Genomic DNA, 21,569 nt, shown 5'->3' with positions numbered 1-21,569 from the left:
AGGAGTAGGGTCAGCTCTCCTGCTCTTTTGCCCCCAGGGCCAGCTCTTCTACAATACCCTGGTAAGATGGTTGTCTCAGGAGTGGTCTCAAGAATGCTATGTCCCACCCATGCACTTATAGTGACAGGCAGGGGTCATTTCAATCATGGTTTGCTCCCCGAGGCCTGCACAGTGTAGGGCATTGGGTCATCTCAGTCTAGCTCTCTGTCTGGGCCCCACAGAACTAGTCAGGATGTCATCTCGGGCTTGCTCCTCCCTCAGACATGCTGGCCGAGTGCCCTCATTTAAGAGTAGACTGTCTCAGGCTCACTCCTGGGGCTCACTCCTCTGAGGGACAGTGGTTGGAGGTGGGGTTCTGGTCCCTAGCTCTCTCCCACCCTGTGCAGCATCAGACAAGACTGGTGGTCATCTCAGACTTTCTTTTTCTCAGGGAGTGTGAGGCCAGTTAGTAATCATTTCGACATTCACAGGTGAGAACACTGAACGCTGTGCATAAACATAGCCTCTCCCTTCTCTGCCTCCTATTGACCCACATACGACACCTGCAGCAACTCTCGGAGCAGATCTCTAATTCTTTTGCCTGCTTTCGGTACCCTTTTCCTCCGTCTGAGTTGATTGCCTCATCCAGCCTTACAACGAGAGTATGTGCCTCGTCTTCCTGCAACTTGATACTCCATGTTTAGTTTATATCCCTGGAAGGCCTTCACTTTTCTGAAGGGAGTGGATAGGGGGAGATGAGAGGAGGTAGAAGAAACCGCAGATAAGATGTAATATATGAGAGGAGAATAAATTAAAAACAAAAACAAACAAATACTGAATGAATCATGTGACTGATGACTCAGTCCATTGAGGACGAAGTCAACTGGTACAAACATGGCTGCTGTGGCTTAGTCCTATGTGCATCTGGGAAAAGACAATAACATGGGCCCAGAAGGCACCCAAACAGTATCCAAGTCTACACACCAAGTCTATCTAACTGAGAAAGATGGGTCTTGGTCTCTATGTTCCAGACCCAGGGAGACAGTAATTACAGAGCAACAGGAGTCTTCCTGGTGTCTTCTAAATCAAGCCCAACCTATAGCCACGTGGCTGGAATGATTTCTCCTAGAAATGTCAGGAAGGAGAACATTTCTACAGAGGGTTACTTATCTCAGCAGACGAATGTGTGAAATGCAGCAACGTCCAAACCAGGAAATTCATTCGCAGATGTATAGTGCCAGACTCCACCCACATCCAAGGATATTTTCAACCTGACATCCAGTCAGCCTTTGATTTGTTTGTCAGTAAGGTGATAGCTCTTGCAATGACTGCTTTAAAAATAAACACACCACGGGTGAACTTCTTGAATCAAGGCCTGGAGAACAGAGCAAGTGTGGGAACGAACAGGAGCCTGGGAAGGAGTTGCGTCATAGTTTTTAGATGGTGAAGCACGGCTCACTTTACTGGCTGGTGTCCAGCAATAGCGAAATGTTAGACATGGCCCATCTTGTTGAAACCTACCTTTGGGCCATGAGGCAAAGCCTGTGCTACCCTGGAACATTCTATGTGTGGGTCCCCCATAAGAGTTGCCTTTGTTTTTTTTCTTTTTAATTGCTTTGATATTTGAACACAAAGATGCTAGATGATCACTGTTGAGGGGCTTAGAAAGGCATTATATAAAATAGCAAAATTCAGAATCCATCACCATTTGGGCCACTGCAAATGGGCCATTTGCAAACCTTTGCGTGAATACTATTTAAACCGTTCTTGAGATTAAGGTTACAAAAATGAATCCTTGTCGTCGCAGTTATCTAAATGATTTTGAAGCTTAGCCGCCCCTAATCATTTCCTCCAGATCCTGGAGGGATGACTGATCACACTGATAATCAAGATTTTCTGAAATACAACACACACACTCACACACACACACACACACACACACACACACACTCACACACACACTCACACACACACACACACTCACACACTCACACACACAAAGAAAACTTTTGCTAAGTCATCTGGTAGTAGACAGAGAACACAAGCCATGAGCTACAATGTTCCACAAGTTTAAACATATTCTTTGTTCCTTTTCAGGCTGTTCTCTTGAATTTCACTGTGAAATCTCCTCTTGGAGTTCTTATCTTTACAAAGGGGACTCACACTGGGGAAGCAGCAATGCCGGTGTGGAGAACCATGCCCTGGCCCACTCCAGAGAACGACACGCAGTTGCTCCTTCTACGGTTAGGCTTTCTGCTCTGGGACTTCGAGCTCTTAGCTCCCTACTGAAGAAAGTTCCATTCCTCAGCCTCTGTTGCCCTCTGGCTGCCTGGCAGTTTGGCCAAAGGACTCACGGAGCAGCAGCGATTGCCAAAAGGAGGAAGGAAGTCATGGGGCGTCTTCGCATATGTGACACCTCTCTGGCTTGGGTGCATCTCTCTACAGCTCCTGTTTGGCAGGAGGGCCCTCCCCTTCTCTTCTCATCTTCATTCCTGCAACTTCCTGCCATTTCTGCTTCTGAGAGATGGTCCCATCTTTGGCAACTGCTCTCCCCTCTTTCTCCTAGGCTGGTACTAATGTCCCCTGTCCCTCCTCTCACGGCCCGCATTCACTCTTCAGTTCCTTCTCCGCCCACGTAACCAGCTCCTGGTGTTGGTTCACCTGGATTGGAGACACGTGGAGTCATTATATATGTCTTTCTTGAACTCTCAGTGGTGCAAAGACAAATGTACAAACACATTCAGAAGTCAAAAGGAACAAATAAACACAAGTATAATAACTGGGTAAATCTGATATGATAGTCCAATTAGGTTTTGCCGAATGTAACCTTCAGAGAAGCATGATCACTGAGCTTGCCTATGACCTATCATGGCTTCCAGGTAGCAGTTTCTTCTGGGCCTTCCTTCAACCTTCAGAGCTTCTTAGACACTTCTACTTTTAGTATTTTCTAGTTAAATTTAAGGGAGAAGTTATTAGGTTTTAAGTTATGGTATTCCTCTCTCTCTCTCTCTCTCTCTCTCTCTCTCTCTCTCTGTCTCCCACTCCCTCTCCCCTCCCCCTCTTCCTTTCCCCCCTCTCTTTCTGTCTCAGAGGCAGGGTCTAATGTATCCCAAACTAGCCTCAAACTTAATAGCCATTGGCAGCCTTGAACTCCTAATCCTCCTGCCTCCACCACCCAAGTGCTAAGACTCCTCCAGACATGCATCTAAATGCCTTGTGTATTCAGTGTTAGAGATCAGACCAAGGTCTTCGTTTGTGCCAGGCAAGCACTCTACCAGCTAAGCTATGTCCCCAGGACCAGTCTATGTTATTTTTGACATAGGAAACTTGTTAGTCTTTTCGTTAATTTCCCCCTCTGATAGACCTACCGGGAGTAGCAAGATCGGTCTGGATAAAGCAATGGTATCTGTGGTAAGTAAAGCATTACCTCTGTGGTAAAAGTACTCTCATTCAGTTTAGCATTCATTTATGAAGCAACCTTGTGGGCCGTACGCCATTATCACCTGCATTTTAAAAATGTTGAGCCCAAAGCTTAGAAATGAAGTATTCTGTGTGTAAACACAGGTGACCGATTGTCTGTAAACTCAGGTGACAGATACGTCCTCTTCTGTGGAGACCATAACACCTCCAGCAGCCCTGTCCCTCCTGAGATGGGAGCAGGTGGCCAGAATCGACAGCTTTAGGAGAAGCTGAGAACTGCGGCAGATGTTCAGGAAGGAGCAGGGCTATGGAAGATTTTCCAAACTTGGGACCCGAGAAACTTCTAAAGGTTGATGGGAATGATGCTAACATAAAGTATAGTTTTTTGAGTTGTTGGAAATTGATTGATTGGATATTTTCATAGGAATTATCAACTTGGAGAGGGATCTGACGATCTGGTATCTAAATAAATGCAGTATCTTATCATTATTAAAAAAAAAGACTTTCTGTCTAGACAATGAATAATCTATAATCATTCACAATAAATGCCATCACCACCTACCTCCACCACCATATAAAACAGAACCACTCTCTGTTTTTATGGAAGACCTTGACACAGATCAATGATTGCAGGGGTACTGCCCCTTTAATCTGCTGAGAAGAGAAAAATCAATTCACCATGCAGTGATGACTAAGACTGTTTTCTTACAGAGCTCTCTGAAGGTTTTGTTTTGATTTGATTTTCATTTTTTTCTAATTGCACCTGTTCAAAGCTAAGATTTCCGTGGAGAGTCAGCAAAAGGTATTGTTGACTTTATCATTCCCAATCCCTCCCCGCAACCAGACTCAGAACCCACCATGGAGGGAGAGAAGGAGGGGTGGGGGAGAGGAGGAGGAGGGAAGGAAGGAGGGAGGGAGGGAGGGAGGAAGGGGGAGGCAGGCTTCAGCTGGACGTCCTTATTAGAAGTCAGGTGTAAACTGGCACCTCTGCCCAGCGATCTCTTGTGGGGAATGAACAAAGAAATGAAAAACTAAATAAAATAAAAATAAAACCATTTCCCACTGACATCAGCAGACTCATGGTAGGCTCAGCTACATAGCTGACAGGAAAGTAAGTGAAGCAAATGAAGGAGGAGGAAGTTATGGACCACCCATGGCATGCCCACTGGGGATCACATCCCCACCAATGCCATCGACTTAAAGTATGGCTTTTCTGCAGGATGCAGTCGTAGATGGGAAAAACAGAAGAGAGTATTTTCACATCACATGTGCATTTAAAATATCGCAGCAGATATGTCTCTCCTTTTCCAATAAGCATACATGGTTGTGTGTGTGTGTGTGTGTGTGTGTGTGTGTGTGTGTGTGCGTGCGTGCTGCATGCATACATGGAGGAAATTACCGAACAACTCTATCAACAAAAGACTGTCTTAGAGAAAGGTTGCTCATTGTTAAGTCAGAGGTACAGTCTGGACTTTTAGCTTCCAGCCCAATGACATCTACAGATAAGGAATTTTCTATTCTGCAAAGTCAAAGAAAACACTATCCCTGGGGCTTGAATTCATTCTGGGATGAGACTAGAGCGGAGACATGAGCCAAGCTGAAACAATTCCAGTGGCCATGGAGGCAGCAGAGTAAATAACCACAGCATTAGATTATAACCCAAGGAATATAGGGCGGTCTGTTCATTGATACCAACAAGCATCATGTATGTGATAGAGTTTGTGAGCAGATGGGAAAGGGGGTCCATTTCTTCCCTTGAATCATCCTTATAGAAAGCTCCTCACCTTACCAGACACCTCTGACCTCCATTTTCTATGTTGAAGACTATTTTACTGAAGGCCTGGCAGAGCCAACTTGTAAAACTATCACTGAGAAGGCTGATGCAAAAGGACCGTGAGCTCCAGGCTAGCCTGAGCGACATAGTTTTCAGGCCAGGATGAACTACATGCTGAGTTTCATGTTAGCCTGGATTACATAGCAAGAGCCTGTCTTGAAACGAACAAGCAAAAAATATTTGAGGATATGTGATGTCCCAGGGCTTGTGTGACTGCTAATGTGTGAGGACATACGTGAAAGTTCTCAAGTGAGGGCTTGTATGTGAGGCAGGGGAGTAACCGAGAAAAAGTAAGGTAGGTTTATTAAGGGGCGTGTGCACACATGCCCACACAGGCATGCTGGATATTGTAAATATATTTTAGAGAAAGTTTGACATGTCAAGTCTTAATCCCTAAGATAAAATGTGTTACTTAACTTGTCATTTTCTTTGTGAAAATTACGTGTCAGATGAATGCTTTAATATTTTAAATATCTGTCTGTCTGTCTGTCTATCTATCTATCTATCATCTCTCTACCTACTTATCATCTGTCTATCTTTCTATCTATAATATTTATCTTCCTGAGTCAAGTAGAAATATAACAGGATTCCATATATTCTCAAAAATATGGTCAAGTTAATACAGCTAAGGCTAACAGTAGACAATATTAGCGATTAGCAATTTGAAAAAATAGTAATTAAAAGACACTTTGAATTTCCTTATATTCCATGGTTAGAATGATGTGATATCTTTGGGAGCTGGGCTTCTGCCAGTTTCCTTCTTTTTTTAGTATTTAGACCAAGAGCCCAGTGTACCACCACTTTTCCCACAAATTCTGAACCGTCCCCTCAAGGCACCATGTTACTGATGCAATTGCTTTTGTTAAGATGGAGTTAGAAATATACTCCAAATGAGACATTACGACGCGTTCCCAAGGAGGAAAGTGCTTTGAACTTCCAGTGTGGTTGTGTGCGCACATGATGGGATGTGGTCCAACAAGTCCCTGGGGTGCTCATTAATGCTAAGGACAAGGGTGCAGACAAGGGAGCTAATACACTCACAGTCCTTGGTGGAACATTTGGAGGTGGGGCCAATTAGCAACTTGATAGTGAGTTCTTGATCATTTGGAGAGCTCTTTTCACTTTTAGTTGGTAATCCTGCTACTTTTGAAAGCAGAATTAACTTTTACGAATGCACAGAACTGTGCATTAAGTGTTTTGCCATGATTTCCCAGCCCAAAGACTATTTTCTTTCCACTTTCTCCAAAAACTATACATGGACTGACCCTGGGCTCCAATGAATAACCTAGTAAGATCACCAGTGGAAGGGGAAGCCCTTGGTCCTGCCAAGACTGAACCCCCAGTGAATGTGATTGTTGGGGGGAGGGCGGTAATGGGGGGAGGCTGGGAAGGGGAACACCCATAGAGAAGGGGAGTGGGAGAGGTTAGGGGGATGTTGGCCTGGAAACTGGGAAAGGGAATAACAATCGAAATGTAAATAAGAAATAACCAAGTTAATAAAGATGAGGTGGGGGCTGTGACTGCAAATGCATCTGTGCCATAGTGTGTCTCATGGATGTCATGGGTAATTTTTTGGAGTGGAGCTCTCCTCCCTTTTTGAAGCAGAATCCCTCTTGTTTCTGCTACGATATGTTCCAACCTAGCTAACCCATGAGCCCTCAGAAGATTTCCCTACTCCACCTCCTCATCATAGACATGTTGGGATTACAGATGTCTGCCATCACATCTGGCTTTTTAGTGTAGATTCTAGGTATTGAACTCAGGTTACTAAGATGTATGGCAAGTACTTTAACCCAATGAATCATCTGGTTGACCTCCAGTTTTTTTGTTTTTTGTGTTTGCTATACATATACATACACATAATCAAACACATACACATAGATACATACACATATGCATATACATCATATACATATACATGTATTCATTTTTCTTTTCAAGTTAGGGGCTTACTACACACCCCAGACTGGCACTGAATTCAAGATCTTTCTGCCCCAGTTTTTCATGTGACTGGGATTATAGTTGTGTGCTACCATGCTCACCAGGGAGACGATAAATCCTTCCCCTGTTTTTATATTCAATAGGCGATTTTGTTCTATAAAGAATCAGCATGTGGTGCCATTTAAAGTCAATAGCAGAGTCCTTTGGATTGATTTCATTTCAGAAAGCTGATGAGAAGGATAGCTCTCCTGCCAAGACCTCGGATAGATCACTAGAGTGGGGATTTGGGTGGAGACCACTCTTGGCAGCACAACACTGGGCCAGCAGCATTGATGATCAGACACAAAAGCACAGATGAAGCCAAGTGTCCAGATTCTGATGTGGCCCCATGACTCATGGTGCAACCTCAGATAACTTCTCTGGGATAGTTTCCTTATCAGTTCAGTTGGTAAGAGATTCACACTAAGGCAGGCGAAGCTTTGTAACTGACTTGCAATCATCTGTGTGCTGCTGATGACTCAGATACTCTGATAGGGAAGTAGGGAAGTATACAGCTCACAATGTCTCCAGTAAGAGGACAGAAAGACTTCAGTGTTTCTGAAGCATTCCAGGTGGGGTTGCCATTCACTCTCCCGGGTTTTGAAAACCCTTTTGATGGTACTGAACTTAAACAGGAATCAACTTTAACAGGTGTATCTTTATGGCTGATGTTTATGCCAGTTGGAATCAATGGTGTTTTTCTTGGGCTATTACTTGGTCATAGCTACCACAAAGCTGGGGTTATCTATAACATAACTTGGGGCAGCGATCATGACAATGCAATTAACAGAACAACACAAGGATATGTAGGTCTACAGTAATGGTAATGCGGTTGTTAACACTCTCTAGAGGAAGGAAAAAGAATAGTCTTTCCACCCACTTCTTCCAGCCACCATGCTCTTGAGAGGTATTAGAATATGAAGGCAGTAGAAGATTTACTAAAGACAAGCTCCAGTAATGCAGCTTTCACCCTGTGGTCACCATGATGAAGTGGGACTCTCAGTGACACAGCTCTTTTCATGTCATCCACTAATAAATTTGTTGGTTCACAAAACTGAACCAACCTTTTGTTGAAACTACCCTTCCTTTGGTCTGTCATTGGGGCCTGCTGTGGGCTGAACAGGTGATCGTAGATGGTTGTTTGCATCTCCCTTAAAGAGTAACATCGCAGATGACTTCTTTTTTTTAACTTTTTTTTATTAACTTGAGTATTTCTTATTTACATTTCGAATGTTATTCCCTTTCCCGATCTTTATGTGTGTTCCCCTCCCCATCCTCCCCCCATTACCGCCCTGTCCCCAACTATCACATTCACTGGGGGTTCAGTCTTAGCAGGACCAAGGGCTTTACTATCCAAACTATTCCACAAAATTGAAACAGATGGAGCCCTACCAAATTCCTTCTATGAAGCCACAATTACTCTTATACCTAAACCACACAAAGACCCAACAAAGAAAGAGAACTTCAGACCAATTTCCCTTATGAATATCGACGCAAAAATACTCAATAAAATTCTGGCAAACCGAATCCAAGAGCACATCAAAATAATCATCCACCATGATCAAGTAGGCTTCATCCCAGGCATCCAGGGATGGTTTAATATACAGAAAACCATCAACATGATCCATTATATAAACAAACTGAAAGAACAAAACCACATGATCATTTCATTAGATGCTGAGAAAGCATTTGACAAAATTCAACACCCCTTCATGGTAAAAGTCCTGGAAAGAATAGGAATTCAAGGCCCATACCTAAACATAGTAAAAGCCATATACAGCAAACCAGTTGCTAACATTAAACTAAATGGAGAGATACTTGAAGCAATCCCACTAAAATCAGGGGCTAGACAAGGCTGCCCACTCTCTCCCTACTTATTCAATATAGTTCTTGAAGTTCTAGCCAGAGCAATCAGACCACAAAAGGAGATCAAGGGGATACGGATTGGAAAAGAAGAAGTCAAAATATCACTATTTGCAGATGATATGATAGTATATTTAAGTGATCCCAAAAGTTCCAGCAGAGAACTACTAAAGCTGATAAACAACTTCAGCAAAGTGGCTGGGTATAAAATTAACTCAAATAAATCAGTAGCCTTCCTCTACACAAAAGAGAAACAAGCCGAGAAAGAAATTAGGGAAACGACACCCTTCATAATAGACCCAAATAATATAAAGTACCTCGGTGTGACTTTAACCAAGCAAGTAAAAGATCTGTACAATAAGAACTTCAAGCCTCTGAAGAAAGAAATTGAAGAAGACCTCAGAAGATGGAAAGATCTCCCATGCTCATGAATTGGCAGGATTGATATAGTAAAAATGGCCATTTTACCAAAAGCGATCTACAGATTCAATGCAATCCCCATCAAAATACCAATCCAATTCTTCAAAGAGTTAGACAGAATAATTCGCAAATTCATCTGGAATAACAAAAAAAAAAAAAACCAGGATAGCTAAAACTATCCTCAACAGTAAAAGGACTTCAGGGGGAATCACTATCCCTGAACTCAAGCAATATTACAGAGCAATAGTGATAAAAACTGCATGGTATTGGTACAGAGACAGACAGATAGACCAATGGAATAGAATTGAAGACCCAGAAATGAACCCACACACCTATAGTCACTTGATTTTTTACTTCTTTTAATCTAACTAATTATGCAGTAATAGGAGGGGATTCTACACATGGTGTCACAAGTGAATTTATATGCCGATTTGTAGGAAAATAGTAATTAAAACCTAAAACCATACTATCCAATGTTTCTAAAAGGATACTAGGCAAAGTAACTGACCTTTAGTTTTGTACAAATGCCTTAAGTGAGTAAGATGGCTCATTTGTAGGGGGAAGGACATGTACACTGGTTGAATTTGGCATGACTAAATAAAACTCTGCCAAAAGCACCTAAAGATCAAGAATAGTATATATATATATATATATATATATATATATATATATATATATATGTGTGTGTGTGTGTGTGTGTGTGTGTTTATGTGCATGTGTGTATACCTATACACAATACACATATAATACATATATACACAAATAACACGTACATATACACAAATGCACACATCTGCATATGCGCATATACATATACATATACATATATACATATATATATTTATGTGTGTATGTATGTATATACTATTTACTGTTTTCTTGGTGTTCACTGCATAAGAACAAATACTTAGTGGGCTAACATTTTTGTTGGTTCAACATCTAAATGTAGCTCTTACTGTAATTATATTTGCTGATTAAAACAGGTTCGTCTGAGCCATGGAAAAAGAAAAGGATGTTGTATCATCACCCCCTCACTTCAAAGGCTGTAGGTCTCTTGGCCATATTGTCATCAGCACTTGAGTCCTGTATGTGTGCGTGTTCATAGTGTGCAGTTACATAAATGTGCACAAACACATGCATGCCAGAGGGCAACCTCGAGCATTGTTCTGCATGAACTTCCCAACTTGTTGCTAAGAGGTTTGTTTTCTTCGTTTTTTTTTTTAGCCTGGCACGCTGGTACACGCCCTTAATCCCAGCACTCAGGAGGCAGAGGCAGGTGGATGTCTGTGAATTTGAGGTCAGTCTGGTCTTCAAAAAGAGTTTCAGGACAGTCAGAGTTATTACACAAACAAACTCTAACCTGGAAAAAAATAGTGATCATTCGTTATGTATATGGGGTTTTGTCTGCATGTATACCTGTGTACCACATGCATTCCTAGTGCCTACAAAAGCCAGAAGAGGGCATCAGATCCTCTGGACTAGAGTTGAAAGATGGTTTTCAGCTGCGATGTAAATACGAGAAATTGAACCAGAAAAAGCAGCCACTGTTCTTAACCACAGAGCCATCTCTCGCCCCCACCTTGGGGTTGAAAAAGAGTCTCTCAAGGATCCGAAGTTCACCATATGTGCTAGAATAGTTGGCCATTGAGCCCCAAGGATCCTCCTATCTCTACCTTCATAGGGCTGGGATTAGAAGATAAATTCTCTCTACACACTGAGTTTTGTGCCCTGAAGCCTTTATTCTTTCCGTTAATGAAGTCTCCACCCTACCCTCCCTATAGCTGCCATACATAGGCCACTGTGAGCCTGTTAAGAGGCAGATGATCAACTGCACTAGCCTGTCTGCTGTTGCTGGAGGTCTAGACCTAGCCACTCTCTGGTTCCTCTGTAATACTAGGGTCAAACCTCCACCATAGGCCAATCTGAAACCTTCAACTCTTCCCATTTCCCTAGGTGGAATGTGGCTGTCCTGGAAATGGGAATCACAGAACTCTAACTGCAGGGAGTACAACTGACAAAGAGACCCAGTTGCTGGGCTCTGCACTATGCACCATGATTCGACCAAAGCCAGGCTTCCCAGTGAGCATTGGTCTGACTGAGGTAGGCTCACTCCTGGGGAGCAGAGAATTACAAAGTGGCCTTGCCCCTCTTTCATTAGGCCTTCACTTGGACCTACTTCCTACTCAGTGGTGAGGAACTTGTAATGAACTCTTCTGGCTCCCCAAGCCTCTCTATCTCCCCTCCCAGCATTTCTCCTAATACACATATGTTCATTTACGTATGTCTTAGCATTTGCTTCCCGAAAGACCCAGACAACATCGGGAACATGGGCCTTCAAACTAGGTAAGGCAAGTGGTGCAAAGAGAGGCCAAACTCATCAGGTCTTTTGGAACTGGAAGAAGCTATTGTCTAGTTATCTGACCCCTGGAGACGTCGTTGGAAAATTTTAATGTGCTGTCATTCCTTGTCTTTGTGTTCTGGATGGATATTATGAGTCACAGGAAGCATGGGTGTGCTGTGTTAGCAGTATCTTCCACAGCGCAGGCCATTAAGAGTAGAGTGGATGGATTTGCCATCGTTCTTCAAACTTGTCAACAGAAACCAAGTGTAAAAGTGTCATAATGAAGCTGGGGATAGAGCTTAGCTGCTAGAGTGCTTGCCTAGCAAATACAAGGCCCCATCCTCCATCTTCAGTATTGCATTTTTTAAAAATGCCATAGTGAAACATACCTGTAATCCCAGCACTTGCAAGGAGATCAGAAATCAAAGCCATCTTGAGACTTACAGTTAGCCTGAGGCCAGCCAGGGCTATATGAAACCCAGTGTCAAAACAAACAAGAACAAAACAAAAGACATCTAAAAGGAAAGGGTCATGATGGCTTGGACTTCAGGAAATGCACTGATTTCTGGGACTCCTTTGTCCTAAGACAAGTTACGTGTTCTGGGCAGCAATGGTGCTTGCTATCCTTACTACTCATCCAGCCCAACATCTCCCCTCCTCCTGTTTGCCACCTTCACTACAAGTTGGACATTGTCTTTCGCTTCTAACTTTCTATTAAGCAAAAATTGCAATGACTTATTAAAGAGATGCAGGTGCATGACTTCACAAGTCTAATCAGGCAGTTCTTGAAAGGTTATTGAGACCAAACCATTTTTCATCTACCCTTTAGAAGTAGCCTGCCTTTAGCTCTCCATTCACCTCCTCTAGGCATCGCATTTTGCACAGGTTGGTGATTGTTGGCTCGATTGTTTCAGAGGTGTCCCCTGACTTCACTGCCTATCGCATAAGGCTTCAGCTTTCCACTGTTTCCTACCATTTCCCTTTTCTTCAACATTCCAACATATACCCGATTGCACTAAGCCAAGAGTCTATGTTGACATTACTCTAAGTATGAAAACATGACTCTGTTCAATAGATTCATGTGTCCCTTGTTTATGAATACATACTCCTAGTGAAGTTAATAGACACTGTATGTATTACTATTACATCACTAGTAATGACTTTCTTTCCTGCCACTGTTGAGTTTCTTCATCCTTCTGAGGCTGTCTATGCAAAATTTCCCCTTAGCTGTCTGAGCCGCATTCTTAGGATTGTCCCTCTGCCAGCTTTTGAGATAATACTATCTTCCAACAACTCTGTCTCCCGCTCTCTTGGTCTTCTCCTTCAGCCGTATTCCTTGTACATGCTTGGTGCACTCTTGGTCTACTCGCATTACTCCTTGCTTCATTTTCTTCTAGTTGCTTCTAGCAATAGACCAGGGAAGGCACAGATTCACTGAGTACTGGACTGTGAGAAAACGCTTTTGGTTCATCTTTCTTTTCATGGTGGTGGTGGTGTCAGTCAGCTTCCTACCATTGCACTACATCCCTGAAATGTTGTATAAAGAGAAAGGCTATATTTGGCTCACTAGTTTAGAGAGTTTGGCCCATAGTTAGTTGGTTCCATTACCTGTGGGCCTGTGGTGAGGTAAACATGACCTCAGGCAGCATGTGGTGGAGCAAAGTCATTCATTTCAAGACCATAAAACAGTGAAAATAAGAAGAAAAACATGGGTTTTTGTTATGCTATTCCTATCCAGGGTTCCAATGGCCAAAGATGCTCCATGAGGTGCCTTCTCCTGAAACCTCTGCTATCCCCCAGAAGTTAACACAAGGGCTTTGAGGGACATTCAAGGTTCAAAGCTTAGATAGCCGCTGCATGTTTCTATGGAGAACTCTATAATCCAGGATTAAATCGAAATCTAGGACAGAATTACTTTCTCATTATTTACGATGTAATTTTCTAGATTCCAAGGTTGCTGTTGAGAAATCTAATGTTATTTTTATTTGCCTTTTTTCCCCTTTATGAAAACATTTAGGACACCTTTCTTGTCTCTTGATGCTTGAAATTTACAACACTGCATCTCACTATGGCCTTGGTTTGGCTTCTGAAGCAGGTGATCATACAAGAAATTTTGTGGAAACAGCTCTTATTTGTTTTTATTTATTCCTTTATAATTTTATACACTGTATTCATACACCATGCATTGTATTTGTACATTGTCGTGCCCACCTCGGCCGGCAAGGAAGACGCAACATGGTCGGATTCTTCTCAACAGCCTTTATTGTAGGACCACCTCTTTACTGATACAGGGACCTCGAGCGGCAAAAGCGCTAGCCTTATATACACAGCAGGCTGAGGCTATGCTAATTGTCCTTCAGGGATTGGCAGAGCATGAATCCCTCATTAGCATATTAACGTCCCGGCCAACTGGTGCCAGGTGCAAAACCAGCACATGCGCAGTACCATTGTTTACCACAGGTGGGCGCCAGATCACCTCATTATCCTGCGGTTGCCCTGGCAAGGGGACAAACCTGCGGATGTGCGATAAGTCGTTTACTACCAGACCGGACTGGATGTCGGCGCCATCTTTGTTTTACCGCGCTGCTCCCTACAGTACATGAATACAGTGTATTTTGACAGTATCCTACCCTCTTTCCCTCCTCTAACTTCATGTCTTCATCCCTATCTTAGTTAGGGTTTCATTGCCGTGAAGAGACACCATGACCACAGCAACTCCTGCAAAGGAAGCATTTAATTCGGGCTGCCTTACAGTTACAGAGGTTTGATTCATTGTCATCATGGTGGGAAGCATAGCAGCATGCAGGCAGACATGGTGCTGGGGGAACACAGCATCTTGATCCACAGGAAGCAGAAGGAGACTGTGTGTCTCCTTAGCATAGCCTGAGCATATATAAGATCTCTAAACCAGTCTCCACAGTGATGAAGCTCCTGCAATAGGACCACATCTACTGCGATAAGGCCACACCTCCTAATAGTACTACTCCCTATGGGCCAAGCATTCAAACACGAGTCTACTAGGGCTGTGCCTCTTCAAACCACCACACAGCCCTCCTCCTTTTTCTGTCCCCACCCTTCCTCTTCTTTCCCTCTTTTCTTCCTTTTCCTTCAACGGTGTAACTTATAACAGTGACACTTGTAACAATAGAAAAGAAAAAGGAAATCAGGATTAGTTGCAACAGAAATCTCAGCCAATCGCACGGTGAATCTCAGAAGTGAAAACCATTCATGGGGATAAGCTAGGCTTTTACTTTCATGCCCTGGTTCCAACTGGATAGCAGTCTATTCTTGATTTCTACAAAAAAAAAAATCCTGAACTTGGATAAAACATCACCTTTGGATCATCAGCTATCAACTTGGCTCTGGAAGAAAAAAAAAGAATAGTACCCTGGTCCTGAGAAGAAATCATGGTGGCACACGACTATATCCACACTGATACATGTCTTTTTTTTTTTCTTTTTTCTTTTTTTCAGAGCTGGGGACCGAACCCAGGGCCTTGCGCTTGCTAGGCAAGCACTCTACCACTGAGCTAAATCCCCAACCCCCTGATACATGTCTTATTTTAGCCTTTGTGCTTATGTTTCCTTCATTCTGAGCACCTGTGTTCCTTAATGTGGAGGTATTTGTTTGTTTGTTTGTTTGTTTGTTTTACAGTTTTTTATATCCTCTTCTTCTATCTTTTCGTTTTGCACAACTAATGTTTTGCTCCCCAACAGGATTAACCTATTTTTCCTCTGTTGGCTAACTCTTAATTGCTTTGACTTACAGTTTGAGTTATTTCCCCAATTTCATTTTCCAATACTCTTGCTAAGGTTTACCCAGTGGCACATCAATTCTCAAATATACTAGTGGGGTGCCAGGCTCATCTGTGTTTTTGACTAATCATATATTCATCCTGTGTCATTATCCTGTGAAAATTTGGAGAATAAATATAAAATAAAAATATGTGGTCTATCTGGTATGTGACCCAAGAACCATCAAGGACAGACTTCAGTGTAATATTACTTTTCAGCAAATCACTCACTTTAAGTCAGAGGACACAGTTAAAACAAAATAAAAGCAGACAAGGCCATAATGTTTAACAAGATTCTCAAGACCTCAGGCTAATGGAAATACATTATAAATAGAGAAATCTACAATTAGATGATAAATTCGGATGTTCTCAGAGGCAATAGATCTGACTCATTACAAAATGCACCATTTGCTGGGTGGTGATGGTTCATACCTTTAATCCAAGTACTTGGAGGCAGGGACAGGAAGATCTCTATGAGTTCGAAGCCAGCCTGGTCTTCAGAGTGAGTTTCAGGACAGCCACAGCCACACAGAGAAACTCTGTCTTGAAAAAACAAAACAAAGCAAAAACAAAAACCAAGATACACCCGTTGAATACTTAATTAGTCCTGGTTTACTCATGTGTTTCAGGGAACTGTTACCATGCCCCATTTTAGGACCCCTGCACTACATTTCTGCTTGCGCCTACAAGAACAAGAGATGAGCAGAAGGTCTCATTTTGTCTTCACTGTCTTGTCTTTCCATTTATCTTCTTCTCTCTTTCCAAGATCACATAATGTAGCCTAGGCTGGCTTGTACTTGCTATGTGCAGGGATCATAGCTATACCACGCCATCCTGTTCAAGGTTCTTGTTTTTTATCCAACTCTAGGCTCTTTCCTAGATGTCTGGAGGTAGAGATTTTTCTATTCTCTCTTTAGCTCCTAGTCCTTTCAATACATCCCTGTATTTGCCAAGGGTTATGTCAGGGGCCTTCACTCCCACTTTCCACGTCAATCTACCCTGTTCCCAAGGCATTCCTTTACCTGCATTAGAACCTACTTCTTCAGTTTTCCAACATCAACTGACAATCAGCAGCTTTCCAGGATTTCTCCAGAACACCTGCCCAGCTTGGAACTCACAGACATCCTTTCTCATGAACTGAACGACTGTTGAATTCTTCACCTTCGCATCATGAGACAGCTACTGCTACCCAGAGCATAGCTCCTAAGTCAGGCCAATCAATCTTCTACCTCTTCTTTCTCCTGCTCCTCATCCTTTTCTTCCTCTTTTTCCTTCTCCTCCTTCTCCCTCTCTGCCTTGGGAGCTATATGTACCATTATTTAGAGAACCCTGGCTAATACACTTGTACTCTCACATACATCCAAATGTACAGATACTATCCATGTGTTTACATCATGTACTCCTATATGTGAAGGATAGAAAAAGGAACAGTTTCCCTTTTTGCCTCAGTTATAGCAGGGTATATGATTTGAGTATTAAACAGACATGAATAATGTCAACTTGAAATTTTAGGCTCTTCTATGGAGATTAATGATTGAGAGCTCTTAGAGGTCAGACATCATAGCAGAACTTTAGCTCTGGGTTTTAAGATGACCTGTTTATCTGAGCCCCTGGTTCAGAGGCCCCCACAACTCTGCAGCTTTGTTCTCTTCCTGACCTAAAGAACAGGATTCAGGAATGCTGGGACAACTGGCAGCTTGACCAATTTGCAACTGACAATTGCTTCTCAGGCCGTACTGTTTATTGATGGGTGATAATGAGGAACCTCCTAATTTCCAGGCCTTCAGCCTTGTCACATTATGACTCTCTCCATGAGATGTAGCTAGTTGGTTCTGTCGAAGAGAGAAATTTAGAAAGACCCAGACGAAAAGAAGATACTAAATTCAGTTACAAGGGTTTTTAAAAATTATTTCTGTTTATGACACTCTTACATTAAAACCTTTCATTTTTCTATTCATGTGTTGGAAGGGAGGGGTCTTTGTCCTTCCTCTTCCTTGACCACTAAGCCACTCTTTTCAATCCCAACACTCATCCATTAATCAAGGGAGAGCTCACATGACATAATTACCTTCCTCTAGGTAGTACTGCTTTAGGTTTCCCCCACTGTAACACCAATGTAGGCAAACTTTGGGCAACACACTCAAATTACATCACCCACAGCATGTGCTGATGTTGCAGTTAAGTGTAAAGCCCAGATCTCTCAACCTGAGGGGCATGTATGCCACTGCGGGTCTCTGTAGATTTTGTTTCAATGATCTGTCACAGCTAGTACAACTTCCAGAGCCTATTGACATAAGTCAGCTAGCTGTTCTCAACTTGTGAGTCTCAAACCGTTTGGGATTTGAATGACCCTTTCACAAGAGTTGCCTACAACCATTGGAAAACACAGATACTCACATTATCATTCATAACAGTAGCAAAATTACAGTTATGAAGTAGCAACAAAAATGATTTTGTGGTTGGAAGCCTCCACAGCATAAGGAACTGAAATAAAGGGTCATGCTATTAGGAAGGTAGAGAAGCACGGATGCTTCACTACCCCTTGTCAATTCTTGAGTTGACTGGATTTAGACAATAACATACAAGGTAAACCCCTCCTACTCTTTCTCCTTGCTCACAGCCAGCAGCAATTAGTCAAGCTGACCTTTCTCCCAACACAGTGCCTGGCTCCAAGAGGCCCAGCCTTATTATCAAGCCTCTACCTGCATAGTATTAATGTCTCATTGCTCAAGAAAATTACATGACTAAGCATAGTCAATGTGGTGGTGGGGATGATGGCAGGGAGCCTGTAACAGAAGTACCAGAGCCATGGATCAATGAAACAGATCTCCTATTAGCACTTAACTCCGTGTGTTTGACTAAAATCATCATGTCACCTCATAATTATTCATGTTATTTTTATTTTGGGCATCACTACTCTCCAGGTTAGAAATAAAATTTTACTCCAGTTGTCTCTAATAATTTTCTAATTCCTTACCTAAAATGTTTCATCCTGTGCCCTTCCTTCCTTTCTCACATACATTCCTCACCTAGTCTGCTTGTACTCAACAGTCTGTTAACTTACGAGGTCTGGACTATGAGCTACTGTCCAGGACTGAGGGTTCAATGTGCTAGCAACTGTCATTTGGGGATTTAGAGGGGAATACCTGGGACATAAAAAGTCTCTAGGCCACACCTAGTGACCAGAAGCCTTGTTCCTCTGCCTGCAGAACCACATGTGTGTTTGCTTCATGTGTGCCATGGCATAAAGAATCCTATCAAAGCTGAGGTCCTTGCTGTCTCTCCACCTTGCCCTTTATTACTGATTAATCCCTTTCCTGAGTTTCATTTCATAGTTTCTTCTTTTTTCAGCTATGTCAAGTTGCCAGTTGTCCAAGCCAACATTAAAAAATAATTCTTGATTTAGCGGTGGGAGTCCCAAACCGGCGGATCCCTGCCCGCAGCAGCTCTCTGCTCCCAAACCCTGTGGGAGAGAGACCTCACTGCCTGGTCAGGTGGGCACTCCTGAGGCTGCACAGCGGAAGAGACCACCAACACTGCCCACCCCTGCTCACATCCCTGGCCCAAGAGGAAACTGTATACGGCCTCTGGGTTCCCGTAGAGGAGGGCCCAGGAGCAGCAGGTCCCCTGCATCTGAGACACCACCAGAACCTGAAGGGACTGACCAGATAAACAGTTCTCTGCACCCAAATCCCATGGGAGGGAGAGCTAAACCTTCAGAGAGGCAGACACGCCTGGGAAACCAGAAGAGACTGCACTCTGCACTCATCTCTGACGCCAGAGGAAAACACCAAATGCCATCTGGAACCCTGGTGCATGGAAGCTCCTGGAAAGGGTGGCGCAGATCTTCCTGGTTGCTGCTGCTGCGGAGAGCTCGTAGGCAGCACCCCACGAGCAAACTTGAGCCTCGGGACCATAGGTAAGACCAACTTTTCTGCTGCAAGTGACCTGCCTGGTGAACTCAAGACCCACAGGAACAGCTGAAGACCTGTAGATAGGAAAAACTACACACCCGAAAGCAGAACACTCTGTCCCCATAACTGGGTGAAAGAAAACAGGAAAACAGGTCTACAGCACTCCTGACACATAGGCTTATAGGACAGTCTAGCCACTGTCAGAAATAGCAGAACAAAGTAACACTAAAGATAATCTGATGGCGAGAGGCAAGCGCAGGAACCCAAGCAACAGAAACCAAGACTACATGGCATCATCAGAGCCCAGTTCTCCCACCAAAGCAAACATGGAATATCCAAACACACCAGAAAAGCAAGATCTAGTTTCAAAATCATATTTGATCATGATGCTGGAGGACTTCAAGAAAGACGTGAAGAAGTCCCTTAGAGAAACACAGGAAAACATTAATAAACAAGTAGAAGCCTACAGAGAGAAATCACAAAAATCCCTGAAAGAATTCCAAGAAAACATAAATAAATAGTAGAAGCCCTAGAGAGGAGTCACAAAAATCCCTGAAAGAATTCCAGGAAAACACAATCAAACAGTTGAAGGAATTAAAAATGGAAATAGAAACAATCAAGAAAGAACACATGGAAACAACCCTGGATATAGAAAACCAAAAGAAGAGACAAGGAGCTGTAGATACGAGCTTCACCAACAGAATACAAGAGATGGAAGAGAGAATCTCAGGAGCAGAAGATTCCATAGAAATCATTGACTCAACTGTCAAAGATAATGTAAAGCGGAAAAAGCTACTGGTCCAAAACATACAGGAAATCCAGGACTCAGTGAGAAGATCAAACCTAAGGATAATAGGTATAGAAGAGAGTGAAGACTCCCAGCTCAAAGGACCAGTAAATATCTTCAACAAAATCATAGAAGAAAACTTCCCTAACCTAAAAAAAGAGATACCCATAGGCATACAAGAAGCCTACAGAACTCCAAATAGATTGGACCAGAAAAGAAACACCTCCTGTCACATAATAGTCAAAACACAAAATGCACAAAATAAAGAAAGAATATTAAAAGCAGTAAGGGAAAAAGGTCAAGTAACATATAAAGGCAGACCTATCAGAATCACACCAGACTTTTCGCCAGAAACTATGAAGGCCAGAAGATCCTGGACTGATGTCATACAGACCCTAAGAGAACACAAATGCCAGCCCAGGTTACTGTATCCTGCAAAACTCTCAATTAACATAGATGGAGAAACCAAGATATTCCATGACAAAACCAAATTTACACAATATCTTTCTACAAATCCAGCACTACAAAGGATAATAAATGGTAAAGCCCAACATAAGGAGGCAAGCTATACCCTAGAAGAAGCAAGAAACTAATCGTCTTGGCAACAAAACAAAGAGAAGAAAAGCACACAAACATAACCTCACATCCAAATATGAATATAACAGGAAGCAATAATCACTATTCCTTAATATCTCTCAACATCAATGGCCTCAACTCCCCAATAAAAAGACATAGATTAACAAACTGGATACGCAACGAGGATCCTGAATTCTGCTGCCTACAGGAAACACACCTCAGAGACAAAGACAGACACTACCTCAGAGTGAAAGGCTGGAAAACAACTTTCCAAGCAAATGGTCAGAAGAAGCAAGCTGGAGTAGCCATTCTAATATCAAATAAAATCAATTTTTCAACTAAAATTCATCAAAAAAGATAAGGAAGGACAGTTCATATTCATCAAAGGAAAATCCACCAAGATGAACTCTCAACCTTAAATACCTATGCCCCAAATACAAGGGCACCTACATACATAAAAGAAACCTTACTAAAGCTCAAAACACACATTGCACCTCACAGAATAATAGTAGGAGATTTCAACACCCCACTCTCATCAATGGACAGATCATGGAAACAGAAATTAAACAGAGACGTAGACAGACTAAGAGAAGTCATGAGCCAAATGGACTTAACAGATATTTATAGAACATTCTATCCTAAAGCAAAAGGATATACCTTCT

General features: G+C 42.6%; 1 non-coding gene across 1 annotated transcript; it reads right to left on the bottom strand.

Annotated features, from left to right (window-relative positions):
- Positions 1 to 432: 432 nt before the first annotated feature.
- LOC120102724 (small nucleolar RNA SNORA17) lies at positions 433 to 564 on the bottom strand. The gene has a single exon (XR_005504325.1). It is a non-coding gene; the product is annotated as a small nucleolar RNA SNORA17 (small nucleolar RNA).
- Positions 565 to 21,569: the final 21,005 nt, after the last annotated feature.

This window comes from Rattus norvegicus, chromosome 4, assembly GCF_036323735.1.
Source record: "Rattus norvegicus strain BN/NHsdMcwi chromosome 4, GRCr8, whole genome shotgun sequence".
Lineage (NCBI taxonomy): Eukaryota > Metazoa > Chordata > Mammalia > Rodentia > Muridae > Rattus > Rattus norvegicus.
Note: the sequence above shows the minus strand (reverse complement) of the source record. Positions and strands in the feature narration are given on the sequence as shown.